At 32.0% G+C, this 15,869-nt stretch overlaps 1 pseudogene; it reads right to left on the bottom strand.

Annotated features, from left to right (window-relative positions):
- Positions 1-44: 44 nt before the first annotated feature.
- LOC114725929 (uncharacterized) lies at positions 45-2,602 on the bottom strand (annotated as a pseudogene).
- Positions 2,603-15,869: the final 13,267 nt, after the last annotated feature.

Genomic DNA, 15,869 nt, shown 5'->3' with positions numbered 1-15,869 from the left:
ATCAAAAGATTTTGCTCAAAAAAAACAATCAATCAAAAGATATTGACAATGATGGATTCCTGTAGTGTAGAGTAGCATTGTGGAAAATTATGTGGATTTGGTTCCAGTTTTACTGAGGGGGAGGAGGCTCTTCCACGCAAAGCATTGGGTCAGGCTATAGTTTGTGACAGGGTGGTTCCAAACCTCTTCCACGCCAATGATTTACAAAGGAAGTTTCCAGTTTCCTCACCTGTCATCAGTCACGCTATCACAAATAACATATAAATAAAAAACCCGGTGCAATACTTTGGTTTTTGCTGTTGTGTTTTTCAATCAAATTACAACACAGGATTTTTTTTTTTTTTTTTAAATATATAACTTAGCAGTGAATAGAGAAAAAACATTACACATAGCACCTAAACACGAATTGACACCAACATGTAAATTATCTATGCATTGGCAATCAAGGACTTAGCAGTGAATAGAGAAAAACATGACACATAGCACCTAAATATGAATTGACACTAACATGTAAATAATCTATGCATTAGCAATCAGGGATTTGCACCTTCAACTGACAAGACCAACCACAGGAACAGCAATATAGCCATAAGTAAGTGAATGCACCGCTGATGCCAAAGTGTGACCATTATCTCCAGCACATAGTCTCAATTATTTCAATGGAGACACTTGATAAATGAAATGGAAAGATGCAACTGAAGAACTATAAAGGTATATTTGTACAAACAAACGGTTAGTGAAGATTGAGGAAAGGTCAAGAAGTACTGATCATGAAATGACAAGATGGATTCCCATTTGTAAATAACTAATTGATAATATATGTGTATTTGGGTGTCTGTGTGTGTCTGTGTGTCCGTGTGTTCATGTATAATGAAATGGTAACATGTGATTATGCTGCAAAAGCAAGCAAATCTAATGCTAACATTGGTAACTATGACAAAGATGAACTTGTAAATAAGGGACATACTGAAAATTTGAACAAGATACCACATACGAAACAACATATTTCAAGAATGAAATACAAAAAATTTCTAAACATCAGGAAGCTGAAACAAAGGAAAGGGGGCAAAAGAGCTTGTTGCACTTGGTTCACATTGACATACATAAATATTCTTTAATGTGTTTGCCTTTGGCAAATAATTGTAGATATGCATCATTTGCAGAGAGCAATAACTTGGGTTGTGCTAATTAAGAACCATTATCGAACTTCACATATGATTGGAAACAAGGTTTCCTTCCTAGTCTACTCGCGGTTTATACTTTTGATATTATTAGTACTCAGTTCCATTAACTGTCTCTTGAAGGAGGCAGAATAGGATTTTTGCTCAATGGTTTTCTCTCTGTTTTTTTTCCCTGTTTCCTTCATTCCCATAAAACACTCCATACAGAGTTGTCTCATTTCTCTTTTATTAAAAAATTTTCTTCTTCAAAACAGAAGTCAAAAGATAATAATAAACAGGGAAAATTACAATGCACCTAAGAAAAGCTACGTATCATAAGAAGCAAACCTGTCGAACAACAAATGGCTCCCTGGCAAGACTAAACGGTTCGGTCAAAATAGTAAGAAACCCATTTCGATTGCCATAAACAATGTCAGTGAAGGGCCGATCACCCACCTGCCACAATATACTCATGCTGGGACAAGAATTCTCAAAATATGAAACAAAACTAAGTGACAATGAAGTATTCTAAATTTTTCTTTACCATGATTAGTTGTGAGGACTCAACCAAAATGCTTTTCAATTTCATCGGCTGATCCAGCTGGTTTCTTCACCCCTAAGGCATGCAAATATATAAAGACATCAACACCAACAATACTTTATTACTGACAATCCAAATGAATATTTCACGTCTAACGTTTAAAGACAGGAGACATGTCCCAAAAGAAACACTTACTGTGCCTTATGACTCTAATCCCAATTGCCTCCTCAAGCGCCTTAGCTTTGAAACCATCATGATCATACTCATGAAGTCCTAATTCATCAGACACAAGTAACATAACAGAAGTCCTGTAAGCAACATGCCCGTACCGAAGAATTCAGAACAAATTGCTTCATGCCTAAAAGCACCAATATTGACACTGATACAGACAGGAAATGGAAGACGCACTTCAAACAACAAAATATAAGTGTTTTAGATACGTATTGGCTTAGAGGTACCAGCACTCCAAGATCCACAGGATGAAATATACGGTGTTTATAAATAATCTAAGTACCATATCTATTTGACAACAAGATTCTTTCTTTGAAGTATAGCTACAGCTACTTCATAGCTTATAGAATACCTTACAGCTCCAATTCTGAACTAGCTTCATACTACACTTACCAGCAGAGTTACTGAAGACAGCAATATCAGGATCAAACGCCGATTTACAACCTTCCATCGAAGAAGCAAGAGGAGGCCAAAGGGTCAAACAGTAAGGAGCAGTAATGGTATTATCCTTATCAAACACGACCTCTTCGAAACCCGTTATTCGCAGCTCACCCCAATCGATGTACCTCAAGTCCGGAACAGAAACATGAGGCAGTGCTAATTTGGGGTCTTTCACAAACAACAACCACAGCATGCATGGAGGAGACCAAGATGTGGCATTGGGAGTCATTATTTGTTAGGTAAATTAATTCTTATTTTTTGTTCATGTCAATTTAATTATTATTTATTATTAATTTTATAAAAATTAATTATTACTTATTTTCTTTAATCACTTTTTAATTAATGTAATATATTACTATTATCATTACATAATGATTAACTCATTATTCTAATGATATGATCATTATTAAAATTCTTGTAGGGGTATTTGTGTGGTGAGAGATTGGAAAGAAGTTGTTCAAAGGCTGATGAAGTTTAAAAGTTATTCATACCAAAATGAAGTTCAATTGCACACGAAACAACATTTATTGAAGAAATTGTTCTTATTTAGATGATCTTTAGAAGTTGTTCAAGCCAAGAACAACTTTGACGGTAGTTTTTGGGGAAATAATTCCACTATATAGCATTTGAAGAAATTCTTTCATTGTTTGTAGTCTATTGATAAAAATTTCTTGCAAAAAGATTATCACTAAATTATTGCTACTTATAATCTTTAATATATGAGCTAGCTAGAGATTCAATTTAAATCTAAATATAAGACCCTAATCCTTTTTGTCTATAATGTTATTTATCCATTTTATCTTTAAATAATTCTCATAGCGTGGTTGCACATAAGGAGCCTGTATCACTAAGTATTTTTAACGCACATAATTAACAGAGATATTTTAAGAAGAATAACAGCTATTTATTATAAATAACTAACATAATTAATTTTTTTGATATTCATAAACTAGTTATCTAGTTCTTATATTAAAAATCAAAAGTATTATTTGTTAAGGTTTGCTTGCCACATTAACATCTGTTAGTTATATTTGCGTAATCATCTTTTCAAATAAAATTTCAAATGATAGTGTTTAGATTTGTATATGTGCCTATATATAATAATAACAAAATAATCAGAGCGAATGCTATCATATATATGTGACATGAAAAAATTTTCAACAAAGGCTTCTTAGTTGTTATCAGTTGGAGAAAATACCATGCGCTAACGACTAGTATCACAAAATCCTATATCCTCACTATCCCCAGAATCTAAGATAATGAAAGGACATTCACCAATAGGAAACATTAGAGTCCCAAGCCATGTGTCTGCTTATTGCTTGAAGCAGACATGAGATTTCAGTTCCAGAGAAAGTCATTGGAGAGAAGTAGTACATCGATAAAAACCAGACATGGAGAGGTTGGTTAAGTTAAACAATCATTGCATTAATATGCATTCATAAAATTACCAAAACAATCCTTCCTCTATTGCTGACCGTTGATGTCAAGTTATTTTCGATGATGATGATTTAGCCACGGTTCTCCTTGATCCATCATACGTGGCACCATTATTACGGTGTTTTTTACACTGTTGTGTCATTCTGCTAATATAATAAGTCGACACTGGGACCTTTCTAAAATGTTGTAGATTCCTTAAGGCCTGTTTGGTTTGAGGGGAGTGAGGGGTAGGGGAGGGGAGGGAAGGTTTTATCCTTACTTTGTTTGGTTTGATTAAAAAGGAAGGGAGGGGAGAATATTTAATGGTCCCTTGTTTGGTTCAAAGAAGGGAGGGGAGAGATAGTAATAATTAATTTACCATTTTATTCTTACATGTTAGTTTATATTTTTTATTGATATATTATATAAATTAATTTATATCTTAATTTAAATTATATAATTTAATAAAAATTCAGTCTTATCATGTTAATATGTGCATTAAAAAATTGGTACAGTAATTTTTTATTCTAATTAATATAATAATATAATTAAAATAATCAAATTAAAAAATTTTATATGCTCTAAGAAAAATGAAATTTTATTCTCTTTGGGCTATCCTTTTTTTAGCTTTAAAATATATTTAATAAATAATATATTTATTAAAAAATTAATTTTATAATATTATAATTTTTTATTTAAATAATTTTTAATTTTTAAATATTTTTTATAATATTTTTTTAATTATAATAATTTATATTTTTTATTTTTTACTTAGGATAATATATTTTTTATTTAAAATAAATATTATAATAATATTTTATAGGTAGAAGTGGAATATTAAAAAAATTATACGGGTATAATGGTCCAAAAATTTAGCTCCCCTTCAAAAACCCCTAATTTAGAGGGGAGCTAAAATGGGGGAGGGAGGGGAGGGGAGGGGACATTTTGACTTCCCTCCCCTCTAAAATTTTTAACCAAATGGGTCTTATATTTAGGACCAAAACCAACTCAACAATTAGGTCCTATATTAAGGACCGGAGGAGTAATATTTATCAGAATATCTGTGTCTGTTGTCATGTCTCAGAAAAGCCTTTCTGTGAATATCGTTGTACTCCAAAACTTTGATTATTTTCTCTTTCAATGATGAAAAGTTCAAGTATGCTTTTGGAATTGAAAATTGATGATCTCTGTATTTGAGTTAACACTCCACATATGGAAGAGCATATGGAGGATATAGCATGCTCATCACAGCTCAAGTCACAGTTTGAGAGAACTTGGTATGAGTAAATGCAGTGATCAATTTGACTTGATTATTATTCACTCATTGCTTAATTTATTTAGCAAATCAACAGTGCACTAAAAAATTCATTTATAAATGAATGTGTGACTTCATAGGCAGAAATTCATTTCCTTACACTGCATTGCAGAGATGTGTATATTTTTGTTGCAAAGTGATGATTAATTATACACAGTATATTTTTGAAACCCAAGACAACAGCGTTCACGACTTATGTTTGAAAAAATTGGCAATATCTCGAAAAAATGGGAAGACTTAGAAGTCTTGACCATAAAAAATACATACATTTTTTAAACAATACTTCGTTATCTTTTGAATTTCCGCTCACGTCTTTGGAACTGGAAGGCATTTGAATAGGAAAGGAGAAAAAGCCACTAACAATTTCTTTTTATGGAAGTTGTACTCAATTTTTATTTTTTTTTGGTTATATTAAATTTATAAGAATTGTACATAAACTTTGTTATTTTTCGGTCATACTAAACTCTTGTCCAATTTCTTATACATGATAATCAAACTTCGGCACACAAATTTTTATTCAAATTTCAAAGAGCTCATTGAATTATTTATTCATTTCTAGACTAAAAGAAAAATGAAAAAAATTAATTCAAATATTGAGTTCTGCTTCGCATACATCGTTTATATTTCAAATGATTAAAATTAAAAATCTGTATGCAAACACGGACACAGACACAAAATTTGAGTAGTGTAACCAGAAGAACAATTAATAAACTCAACACCAATGGGGCTTGGGTTTAGCAAAAAGGGTTAGTCCCTCATAACATGATGAATTAAGGTTCGAATCTCTGTTAAGAAAGATACCCACATTTAATGCCCAACAATACCTCAAATAGAATTGCTTGTGTGCTTTAGCAAAAAAAAAAATAATAATAATAAACTCAACTAGTCATATAAGAGTAAGACTGCTTGGTTTTTGAAATATATTAGATATAGCTATAATATTGATGAACCCTAAGGAAACAGGCAAAGGAAACAGTTCAAGATAAGAGGATCTAACGACGTTCTGTTTGACATTTGAGTTTCTCTTCCATTACGCTTTATACTGTTTCAAATAACAGAGTCATCAATGATGTGTACTGCATGCTTTGGGTAGGTTACGACTTGCGTATTGGAAGAACTCAGTTATTGAGTAACAAATATTAATTAAATTATTACTAGTACTTAAGTTCCCTGGAGGATGGCCATTGCTTCTGTTATGAGCCTTGATTTTTGGGGAACCAGACCCATCGAAAAATTTGAACTTAGCCTTAGGTCACATCAGTTCATTTTGATTGATGTTTGACGAAATTGGCAATATCTCTTTCATCAAGGGAAATTGATGAAGATGGCAATGGAGGAAGCTTAACGCTGCGTGGGTTCTATTGGTCAGAATGAAATTCAGTATAATTATGGACGAAGAACTTTACAAGCGTCATAAATGGATCCCTACACTGTTTTGAATTGGGACTTCATGTGTTGATTTTTGAAGCCCATGACAACAAGGTTTAAGATTTATGTTTTGACCAAATTGGCAATATCTCTTTCATCAAAGCAAACAGAGAAGGATGATAAGAGAAAACATAAGCTCCTCTGTGGGTTCCTTTCAATAATGACTGACTTTACTGAAATTGAGTGTCATTTGGGAGGAAAGACTACTTTAAGCATAATAGAAAGGGGATTAATCAGAATGAATAAATGAGATTATGAAATTTTAATTAATGAATGAATAAATCATATACGTGAACGCATGGGGTGTGTGCGTGTGTGCGTGTGTGTGTTAATCATAATGAATTAATCATTTGAAATTCAACTTGCATAAAAAAGATAAAAGCGGCAGGCAAGGACGTCGAAACTGCTGATTTTTCTTTTTTACTTTTTGGGGGTTGGGGGATGGCGGGGGCATATGTAATGTTTCCACAAATTCATATGTTGTTGCACTGTTTTTCCCTAAGAAAGTGTCATTTATGTTAATAGGAAGCCAATGTGGATGAAAATAAAAGGACGTAAATGACAAAACGGACCATATATTATATACATGTAATAAATGCAACATGCATGGTTATACTCTTCTTTAGGCATTCAAGTTTTCGTTTAATTCAGATTTTCCAACATTTCTTTTGGCTTTCACTTTCCGAAATTACTATGTATAGATACACACATGCCATGATGATTTCATTCAACTCAAGTTAAACATGATGGCGAGTTTCACATCACAAGTTTCATCTGTTCTGCTCTTTCTGCTATTTGCAGCAACATTCGAATGAAGCAAATGTGGCACAAACAGTTCAATTCGTTGCAACAATAATGATCAAAGACTCCTTTTGATCTCCAGGGAAGGAGTTGTAGATCCTTCAAACAAACTCACCTCATGGACTGGTGAAGAAGATTGCTGTTCATGGGTTGGAGTTCTCTGTAACAACGACACAGGTAGAGTCACAGGGCTTCATCTTGCTGGCCAAGGATTACGAGGTGAGATTAATCTGTGTTTGCTTCAACTTGAATTCCTCAGCAGCCTGCACTTATTTCACAATAATTTACAACTGTGAGTACACCATCAGCCAATTCTTTGCTGCCCTAAAATACCTTGACTTTGCAATGAATCCAGAGTTGACCATAAATGATCTTCATTGGCTTTCTCAACTTTCTTCCTTGGAATATCTTGACCTGAGTTACATTGATATTGGAAATGAAACCAAATGGCTCCGCCATATAGGGCTATGCTTCCTTCACCATCTGAATCACACTTGAGAGGTTGTGGTCTGAGAGATTTTCCATTCCTCAACCATGTCAATTTTACAAAGCTCGTGAGTCTTGATCTTTCTGGCAATCTTATCAACCCTTTAGATAATTCGTTCTTTAATTTCACAAGAGATATCTTTGATCTTGACCTCAGCAGAAACAACTTGCATGGGCAAGTGTCAGTAGCCTCGTTTAAGCTTCGACAATTAAGCAGCTTAAGGCTGAACCATGCTAAGCTTAACGGATCAATTCCAGACTGGTTAGGCCAGAATGAAAGTTTCGATGGAATTTGATATCTCTAATAATTTGTTTTCTAATTCAATTCCATCATTTATTTGGAAACATTTCTTCCTTAGATTACTTAGATATGTCATACAATCAACTGGGTGGCAATCTTCCAATAAGGCTTGGGCAACTCAATGGCCTACTTAAACTATACATTGGAGGCAATTCCTTGGGCGGTGTTGTTTCATAAAAGAATTTTGCTAATCTCTCAAACTTGTTCCATTTAAACTTGTGTTCAAATGCTTTCAGATATGTTTTTGATCCTGATTGGGTCCCACAATTTCTACTCAAGGGTTTGGATATGAGTAACACAAGCATAGGTCCTGATGTTCTGACATGGCTATATTCACAGTGATCTCTACAATATCTAGACATTTCAAGATCAGGGATTTCAACAATTGATGCAAATGTATTTTGGAGCTTTTTAACAGGAATTGATGTTGTTGATATGTCAAACAACTTGATTGGTGATGACATATCCAATGTCACACTATCAGCAAATGTCTCCTACTTCTATGTATTTCATAACTCTGTCAGAATCTATTTTCTCATTATTCTGCGATCTAGACTGTAATAGGGAAGCAAGTTAGGTGATTCGGACTTATCATATAATCATTTGAGTGGAGAACTTCCTGATTGTTGGGCCAATTGGAAACAGTTAGAATACTTTAAATTGGAGAGTAATAAGCTAACAAGTTAAGTTCCTCCTTCATTGGCTTCATTGAATCTTCTATTGTTACATTTGAGTTATAATAGTTTCTTTGGCAAATTTTCATTGAACTTGTTAAATTGGACAGATTTCCAATACCTCATTTTAGATCAAAACAAATTTTTTGGAAGTTTGCCATATCCGGTGGCACAAAATTTGATAGTTATTATCTTCTTTGATGATACTAGATCTTGCTAATAATAACCTTTCTGCATCCATACCTCATTGCCTACACAACATCACGAATTTATTTTATATCACATATAAGTCTAGTGAAATAATGCGCATATTTACTAAAGGAAGAGAATTAGACTACCAACATCATCCTCCATCTTCTCTGAGTGTTATTATTGATGTTTCGGCTAACTGCTTGCCTAGAGAAATCCCTAGGGAATTGTTCAGTATCTATCCATTATGGTCTTTAAACTTCTCTAGAAACCATTTAAATGGAAAGATTCTCAAAGAAATTGGAGGCATGAAAAACTTGGAATCTCTTGATCTCAGCTGCAATAGACTTTATAAAGAAATTCCTTCAACAATCTCCAATTTATCTTTTCTTACTCATCTAAACGTCTCATACAATAATTTTATGGGACAAATTCCACTGCGAACCCAAATTCTAAGTTTTGAGTCTTGGAGTTTTGTTGTCAATCATGAACTTTGCGGAGATCCTCTTCCAAAGAAGTGCAACAAAAAAGAAGAAACCCACAACTCAAAAAATGAAGACGAAAACTTTCTGAAGTCATTGTATCTTGGTACGAGGGTTGGATTTGCAGTGGGCTTCTAGGAAATTTGTGATTCTCTCTTCTTCATTAGAGCATGGAGATACAGTCTTTTCCAATGGTTTGATCACTTGGTAGATCAACTTTATGTTGCCTGGGCCCCCTGTTTCAAAAGCTTAGCTGAGTATCAATGACAAATATCTCTTCAGGTAATAAATTAGCTTCCTTGATTTTTCAAGTACTGTTATCATTTAAATTAGTTGCCTTTATTTAAAAACTACTCTGATCGTTATTCAAATACTGAGTTCTGCTTCAACGAATAAGGAGTTCTGCTACTGTTACGCACTGTCAAGGACTCTATTGTTGTCTATTGAATGTCCTTTGGTTATCTTTAGTGAATTGTGAGGAGAGAACATGTTGTAAAAATAGCCATTACTGCGCATGTGTCCCATGTTGTGAAGAAACCTTTTATGAATAGTGTTCCATGTGATGTGTGATTTTACGTTAAACTTTGATCATGTGTTATGAGTTAAAACCAAGTAAAAATGCAAACGAAAGGGCATATGAATGTTGTAATCTGTAAGATTTACAGGCTTGGTGGCTTACAGGATATTAATTTGGATGTTGAAGATAGCAAAATTTGGAGCTTGCAACACAGTGAATTGCCATAAAGCTGGTGGCTTAGACGATCTAATAATAACATTCTGTTTGGACACTGGAGATGCTCTGTTCCGCTGTGGTTTACACACACACACACACACACACACACACACACAATGAAGGAAATTATACGACTAATAGTCTCTAAAATGATTAAAGATATGAGACTAAAAGAGCGAAGTAAATTTCACGCTGAGAGGAAAATTCATCTCATTGGGTTGGTATAGTTGATGACTACCTTAAAAAAAAAAAATAATCACATAATCCCAGAAGAGAAAATCACATAACAAAGTAAAATTCTGAATTAAGTGTTTGTGCAGAATCACGAAATATTGAGCAACTTGATTTAGTGCCTCTTTTAAAAGGTGTGAATGATTTTTTTTTTTGGTTAAAAAAAAAATCTCCCAGACAAGTTTCGCCAATGGGTCTTTATAATAAGAGACTTTTAGTGATGTGCATGTTAGAAATATCATCATAAAATAATTAAAATGTGTCGTTCTACATAAAATATTTTCCAAAGTTTCTTCAATAAGCTATGATGAATGATAGTGCACTTAGAGAATCTGATGTTTCAATTACTTCCACAATATATTACATTACTCCCCTTCCTTGCAAAGCAGTTACAGGCTATGGATGAGTAAAATGACTTCATTTATGATCACTTATTATCATTGAGCATCTCTTTTAACAGGTAAAAGGGTTTTATCAGTTTAGCTAAAGGTCACTTGCAGTTGAGGATCTCTTTTATCAAAGGAACCGAAAGAGATGATAACAATGGAAGTTTTATGGTGGGTTCCATTAATGAGCAAAAAGATTGAAATTGAGGATAGTTTGGGACAAAGACTTTACAAGCGTCATGGATGGGGCAATATCTTCAATATGCTACATCTTTTCTCGCATAATCCAAATTAGTATTGGTCCCAATAAATTCTACAGTTGAAAGTTGTGAAGTTTCTTGGAAAAGAACTAAAGACTTTACAAGTGTCATGAATGGGGTAATCGCTCTTGGACTGGTCAATGCAATTTGGTAGAAAATGATGTTTGAAAAAATTGGCAAAATCTCTTTCCCTAAAGGAAATCAAGAGGGATGACAACAATGGAAGCTCCTTGGTGGGTTTCATTAATGAGCGGAGACTGAATTTGAGTACAGTTTGGAATGAATACTTTACAAGCATTCTGGATGGGACAATATCTTGATCAATACGTCAAATTTGGCTTGATCTCAATTAGTCTAGATTCCAGTAACTTTTGACATGAAAGTTGTGAAGTTTCTTGAAAGAGGACTGAAAGACTAGGAACATCATTGTACCATGTGTGAATTATTTGCAAACACTAGTTTGAAATTAAAAACATCCCACAGACAATCGTGTCAGTTTCAAGATTTATAGGATTGTGTGTGGTTTCTTGGCAACACCACAAGTCATTGATGTTGTTAAAATATGAACTGAACATAAAAGGTCTAAATGATAATTTATAGGATATTTTTCTTACTTCAAAAGACAAAAGTTGTATTCCAAGAAAACCTCTAATTGAATGGGAAAAAAATCCTTTAATTTGTTGCTTAAGAATTTTATCTTGTTGAAGTGTTTCAAACGATTTGGCTATGGAAATTGAATAAGAATGGAAAATGATATGAAAATGAATGTATTAATACTCTAATTTGATGAGAAGACTTGGGAGTATTAGAAGACTTGACTATTAAAAAAAATATATGGTTATTTTTTTTTGGCCATTTAAATGTTTGTTTGCTTTTTCTAATATTTTCTAATAACCACTTTATTTGTAATGATTTTCATTTTTCACAATTTATGTACATCCTGACCGTGTAATCTAAATAAATCATGATAACGGTTTCATTTTGAAAATTTCATTTGTTTTGTTACGTGAACATATAATATAATTTGAATTTGAGAGGTATATAATTTTGTGGTGTGTTTGGACTAAAGATAATGAATGAATGCTTTCTACAATTTTTTTTTGGCCAACCTACATTATGTGTGTATATATAATTTATTCGAAATAGAGTTGAAGAAGACATAAATGATTAAAATTATACGTCAGTTAAATATTTTGTGTATAAGATCAATTTTCCTTTGGACCTATAAAAGCCTGAATCTATAGTAAATTTTAAAGGTAAGGTATTTAATTTTATTTATATATATTTATATATATATATCCACCCACGTGTATTTGGAAGGCATGTGAATAGGAAAGGAAAGAAGAATAATTAGCCTGATCAAAAAAAAAAAGAAGAAGAATAATTAGCAATAAATAAGCTAAAAAGGAAAAAGAAAATTTGGAGCTCAAAGAGCCATATGTAGTTTTATGGAATTTCACACGCAATTTTTGTGATTTTTGGGTTTATATTAAATTTGATAAGAAATCGTATATAAGGTTTATTATTCTCGGGTCATACTAAAATTTTGTCCAACTTCTTTTGCGTAAAAATCAAACTTCAGAGCACAAATATTTATTCCAATTTCAATGATCTGAATCAAGTTATTCATTTCTGGACTAAAAAAAATAAATGAAATTAATTTACTTTGACTACGTGACTGAGTGTGTCTGTGTATAAAATAAATTATAATAAGTTATTTTATTTATAAGTCATTGCATAGGATTTGTTTTGTTTGCGAAAACATTTTTAAAATAAAGAAATCACTGAGCAATTGGCCTTCTATATTTTTATACGTAATTGCTTCCAGTTTTTCCCTAACAAGTACCAAATTTAAAAGGATTTAAGCAAACAACAGATTATATCTGTGGTATTTTCTTATTCACAATGTTAAACGAAAAGATGTAGTTAAAAAGATTCGGTACTAATTCAACTTGGTTTTGGAAATTGAAAAGATAAGAATATAAGGCAGGTAACATGATGTGGAGAAATTGGATTCATGACACGATTTCCATTGAAAAGACGGGAAGATTTGTAAATATTAGTAGGAGACTTGACAATAAGAAATATCATGTGTGGCTATCAATTTTTCAAGGCATTTAAATTTTTGCTTGCTACAGAGATCAACGCATGATATATAATTGATGTTATAATATGAGCTGAACATAGAAGGTCTATATGATAATGTATGGGATATTTTTCTTAATTTAAAATTGCATTCCCAGAAAACATCTAATTGAAGGGGGAAAAAATCCTCTGATTTATTCCTTACAATTTGGTTGTAGAAATTGGAAAAGAAGATAAGAATGGAAAATGGTATGAAAATGAATGCATTAATATTCCAATTTTTCCTCTAGAAGATAGGGAGACTTGGAAGTATTGGAAGACTTGACCATAAAAAAAATATGGTTATAGATTTCTTAGACATTTAAATGTTAGTGTAATGGAAAATGATATGAAAATGAATGCATTAATATTCCAAATTTTCCTCTAAAAGATGGGAAGACTTGGAAGTATTAGAAGACTTGACCATTAAAAAAAAATATGGTCATATATTTTTTAGACATTTAAATGCTTGTGCAATGGAAAATGATATGAAAATGAATGCATTAATATTCCTATTTTTCCTCTAAAATGATGGGAAGACTTGGAAGTATTAGAAGACTTGACTAAAAAAAAATATATGGTTATAGATTTTTTAGATATTTAAATGTTTGTGTACTTTTTGTTTTTCCAATATTTTCTAGTAAACACTTTATTTGTAATGATTTTCATTTTTTTTATTTGCCAACGATGATTTTCATTTTTCGCAACTTATGTACATCGTGACCATGTAATCTAAATAATAAAGACTTGATTTCTCCTCAAATAAATCGTGATGACGTTTTCATTTTGAAATTTTCATTTGTTTTGTTATTTCAAATTACAACTTGTTTCTGCCAACCTATATTATATGTGTGTGTGTGTAAAATGTATTCGAATTGAGTAGAGTTGAAGAAAACATAAATAATTAAATTTATATATCAGTTAAATATTTTGTATATAAAATCAATTTTCCTTTGAATCTATAAAAGCCTGAATGTATAGTAAATTTTAAGGGTAAGTATTTGATTTTGTTATAGACACACACTCTCACATATATTTATCCACTCACTTGTATTTGGAAGGCATGTGAATAGGAAAGGAAAGAAGCAATTAGCAATAATTTTTTTTGGGTTATATTCAATTTGATAAGAAATCGTATATAGGGTTTATTATTTTCGGGTCAGTAAAATTTTGTCCAATTCCTTATGCATACAAATCAAAATTCAGACCACAAATATTTATTCAAGTTTCAATGATCTGAATTAATTTATTCATTTCTGGACTAAAACAAAAATAAATAAAATTAATTCACTTTGATTTCAATACGTGAGTACGTGTGATGTCTTTGTATATTCCTTGTATAATTTACAATAATATAAAATATAAATTTATAATAATTTATTTTATTTATGATTCATAAAATAGTGTTGATTATTCTTTAAGCTCACCATGCCATTCATGGGGCCCATATATAGGATTTGTTATGTTTTCAAACATTTTTAAAATAAAAAAAATCACTTAGCTATAGGCCTTCAATAATATTTTCATACATAATTGTTTCCAGCTTTTACCAACCACCTACTAACTTTAAAAGGATCTAAATGTATAATATATTATATTATATCTGTGGTATTTTCTTATTCATAATATTTTAAAAAAGATGTAGTTAAAAATATACAGTAATTCAATTTGGTTTTGGAAATTGAAAAGGATAAGAAAATAAGTAAACATGATGTGGAGTAATTGGAGTACGTCGGATGCATTCGTGACATGATTTCTATTGAAAAGAGGGGAAGATTTGGAATATTATTAGTAGACTTGACAATAAGAAAAATCATGTGTGGTTATCAATTTTTCAAGGCATTTAAACTTTTGCTTGCTTCAGAGATCAACATATGATATATAATTTATAGCAACTTAGCGAGTCATGTTATTCTCATGTTAAGAACACAGCAGTTCTTTTTCTTGTTTATATCATATGGTGCAGGCTATGATATAATTTTGATACTATATGAATGAATACTGTGTTGATACCGAAGGACCCAACAAAAAATATGTACGTCTTTTGCTATTTATCTACTTCTCCTTTTCCCCCCTTGACAACGGTTATCGGGTTTCATAAATCATTTATAGAAGAGGTAAGTTTAAATCTGGAAATCTAATACAATTTGAGTCTCTTTCAATGAAACGAGGACGTTTTGTCTTTGAGGCTTTCAAGGTTTTTGTATGCTTGGAGCCTTGGACAACCCTTGGACCTCCGGCGTTACCAATGAAGCAACTTAACATTGCCTTCCTAAGACACAACCCGTTGGACGATAGTTTTTTCCCTTCAAAATTTCTTTAATTTACTCACATATTAACCCTTTTTCTCTTCTTGTTTTTTTTTGCTACGCATAATTATCTTCTTATTAAAAAATTATTAGGTACTAAATATGAGTACTTTTTTCATATATTTAAATTTTAGTTTGTCATGTTGAGAGAGACTATTTTTTTGGTGATCTCCTTGATTTTTCCCTCTTTTCTGTTTGGTGTGAAAGCATCAAGAACCAACATACATGGGCGCTGAAAGGCCCTCTCTTGTTCTACAGCCTACAGAAGTATAAATGATGGCCTCACCGCAGAAGAGAAAATCACACAACAAAGTAGAATTTTGAATTGGGCACTTGGCCAAAAAAGAATTAGTTGTGCAGA

Source organism: Neltuma alba, unplaced genomic scaffold (genome assembly GCF_004799145.2).
Source record: "Neltuma alba isolate B1F8T4 unplaced genomic scaffold, ASM479914v2 tig00012309_pilon, whole genome shotgun sequence".
Taxonomy (NCBI): Eukaryota; Viridiplantae; Streptophyta; class Magnoliopsida; order Fabales; family Fabaceae; genus Neltuma; species Neltuma alba.
Note: the sequence above shows the minus strand (reverse complement) of the source record. Positions and strands in the feature narration are given on the sequence as shown.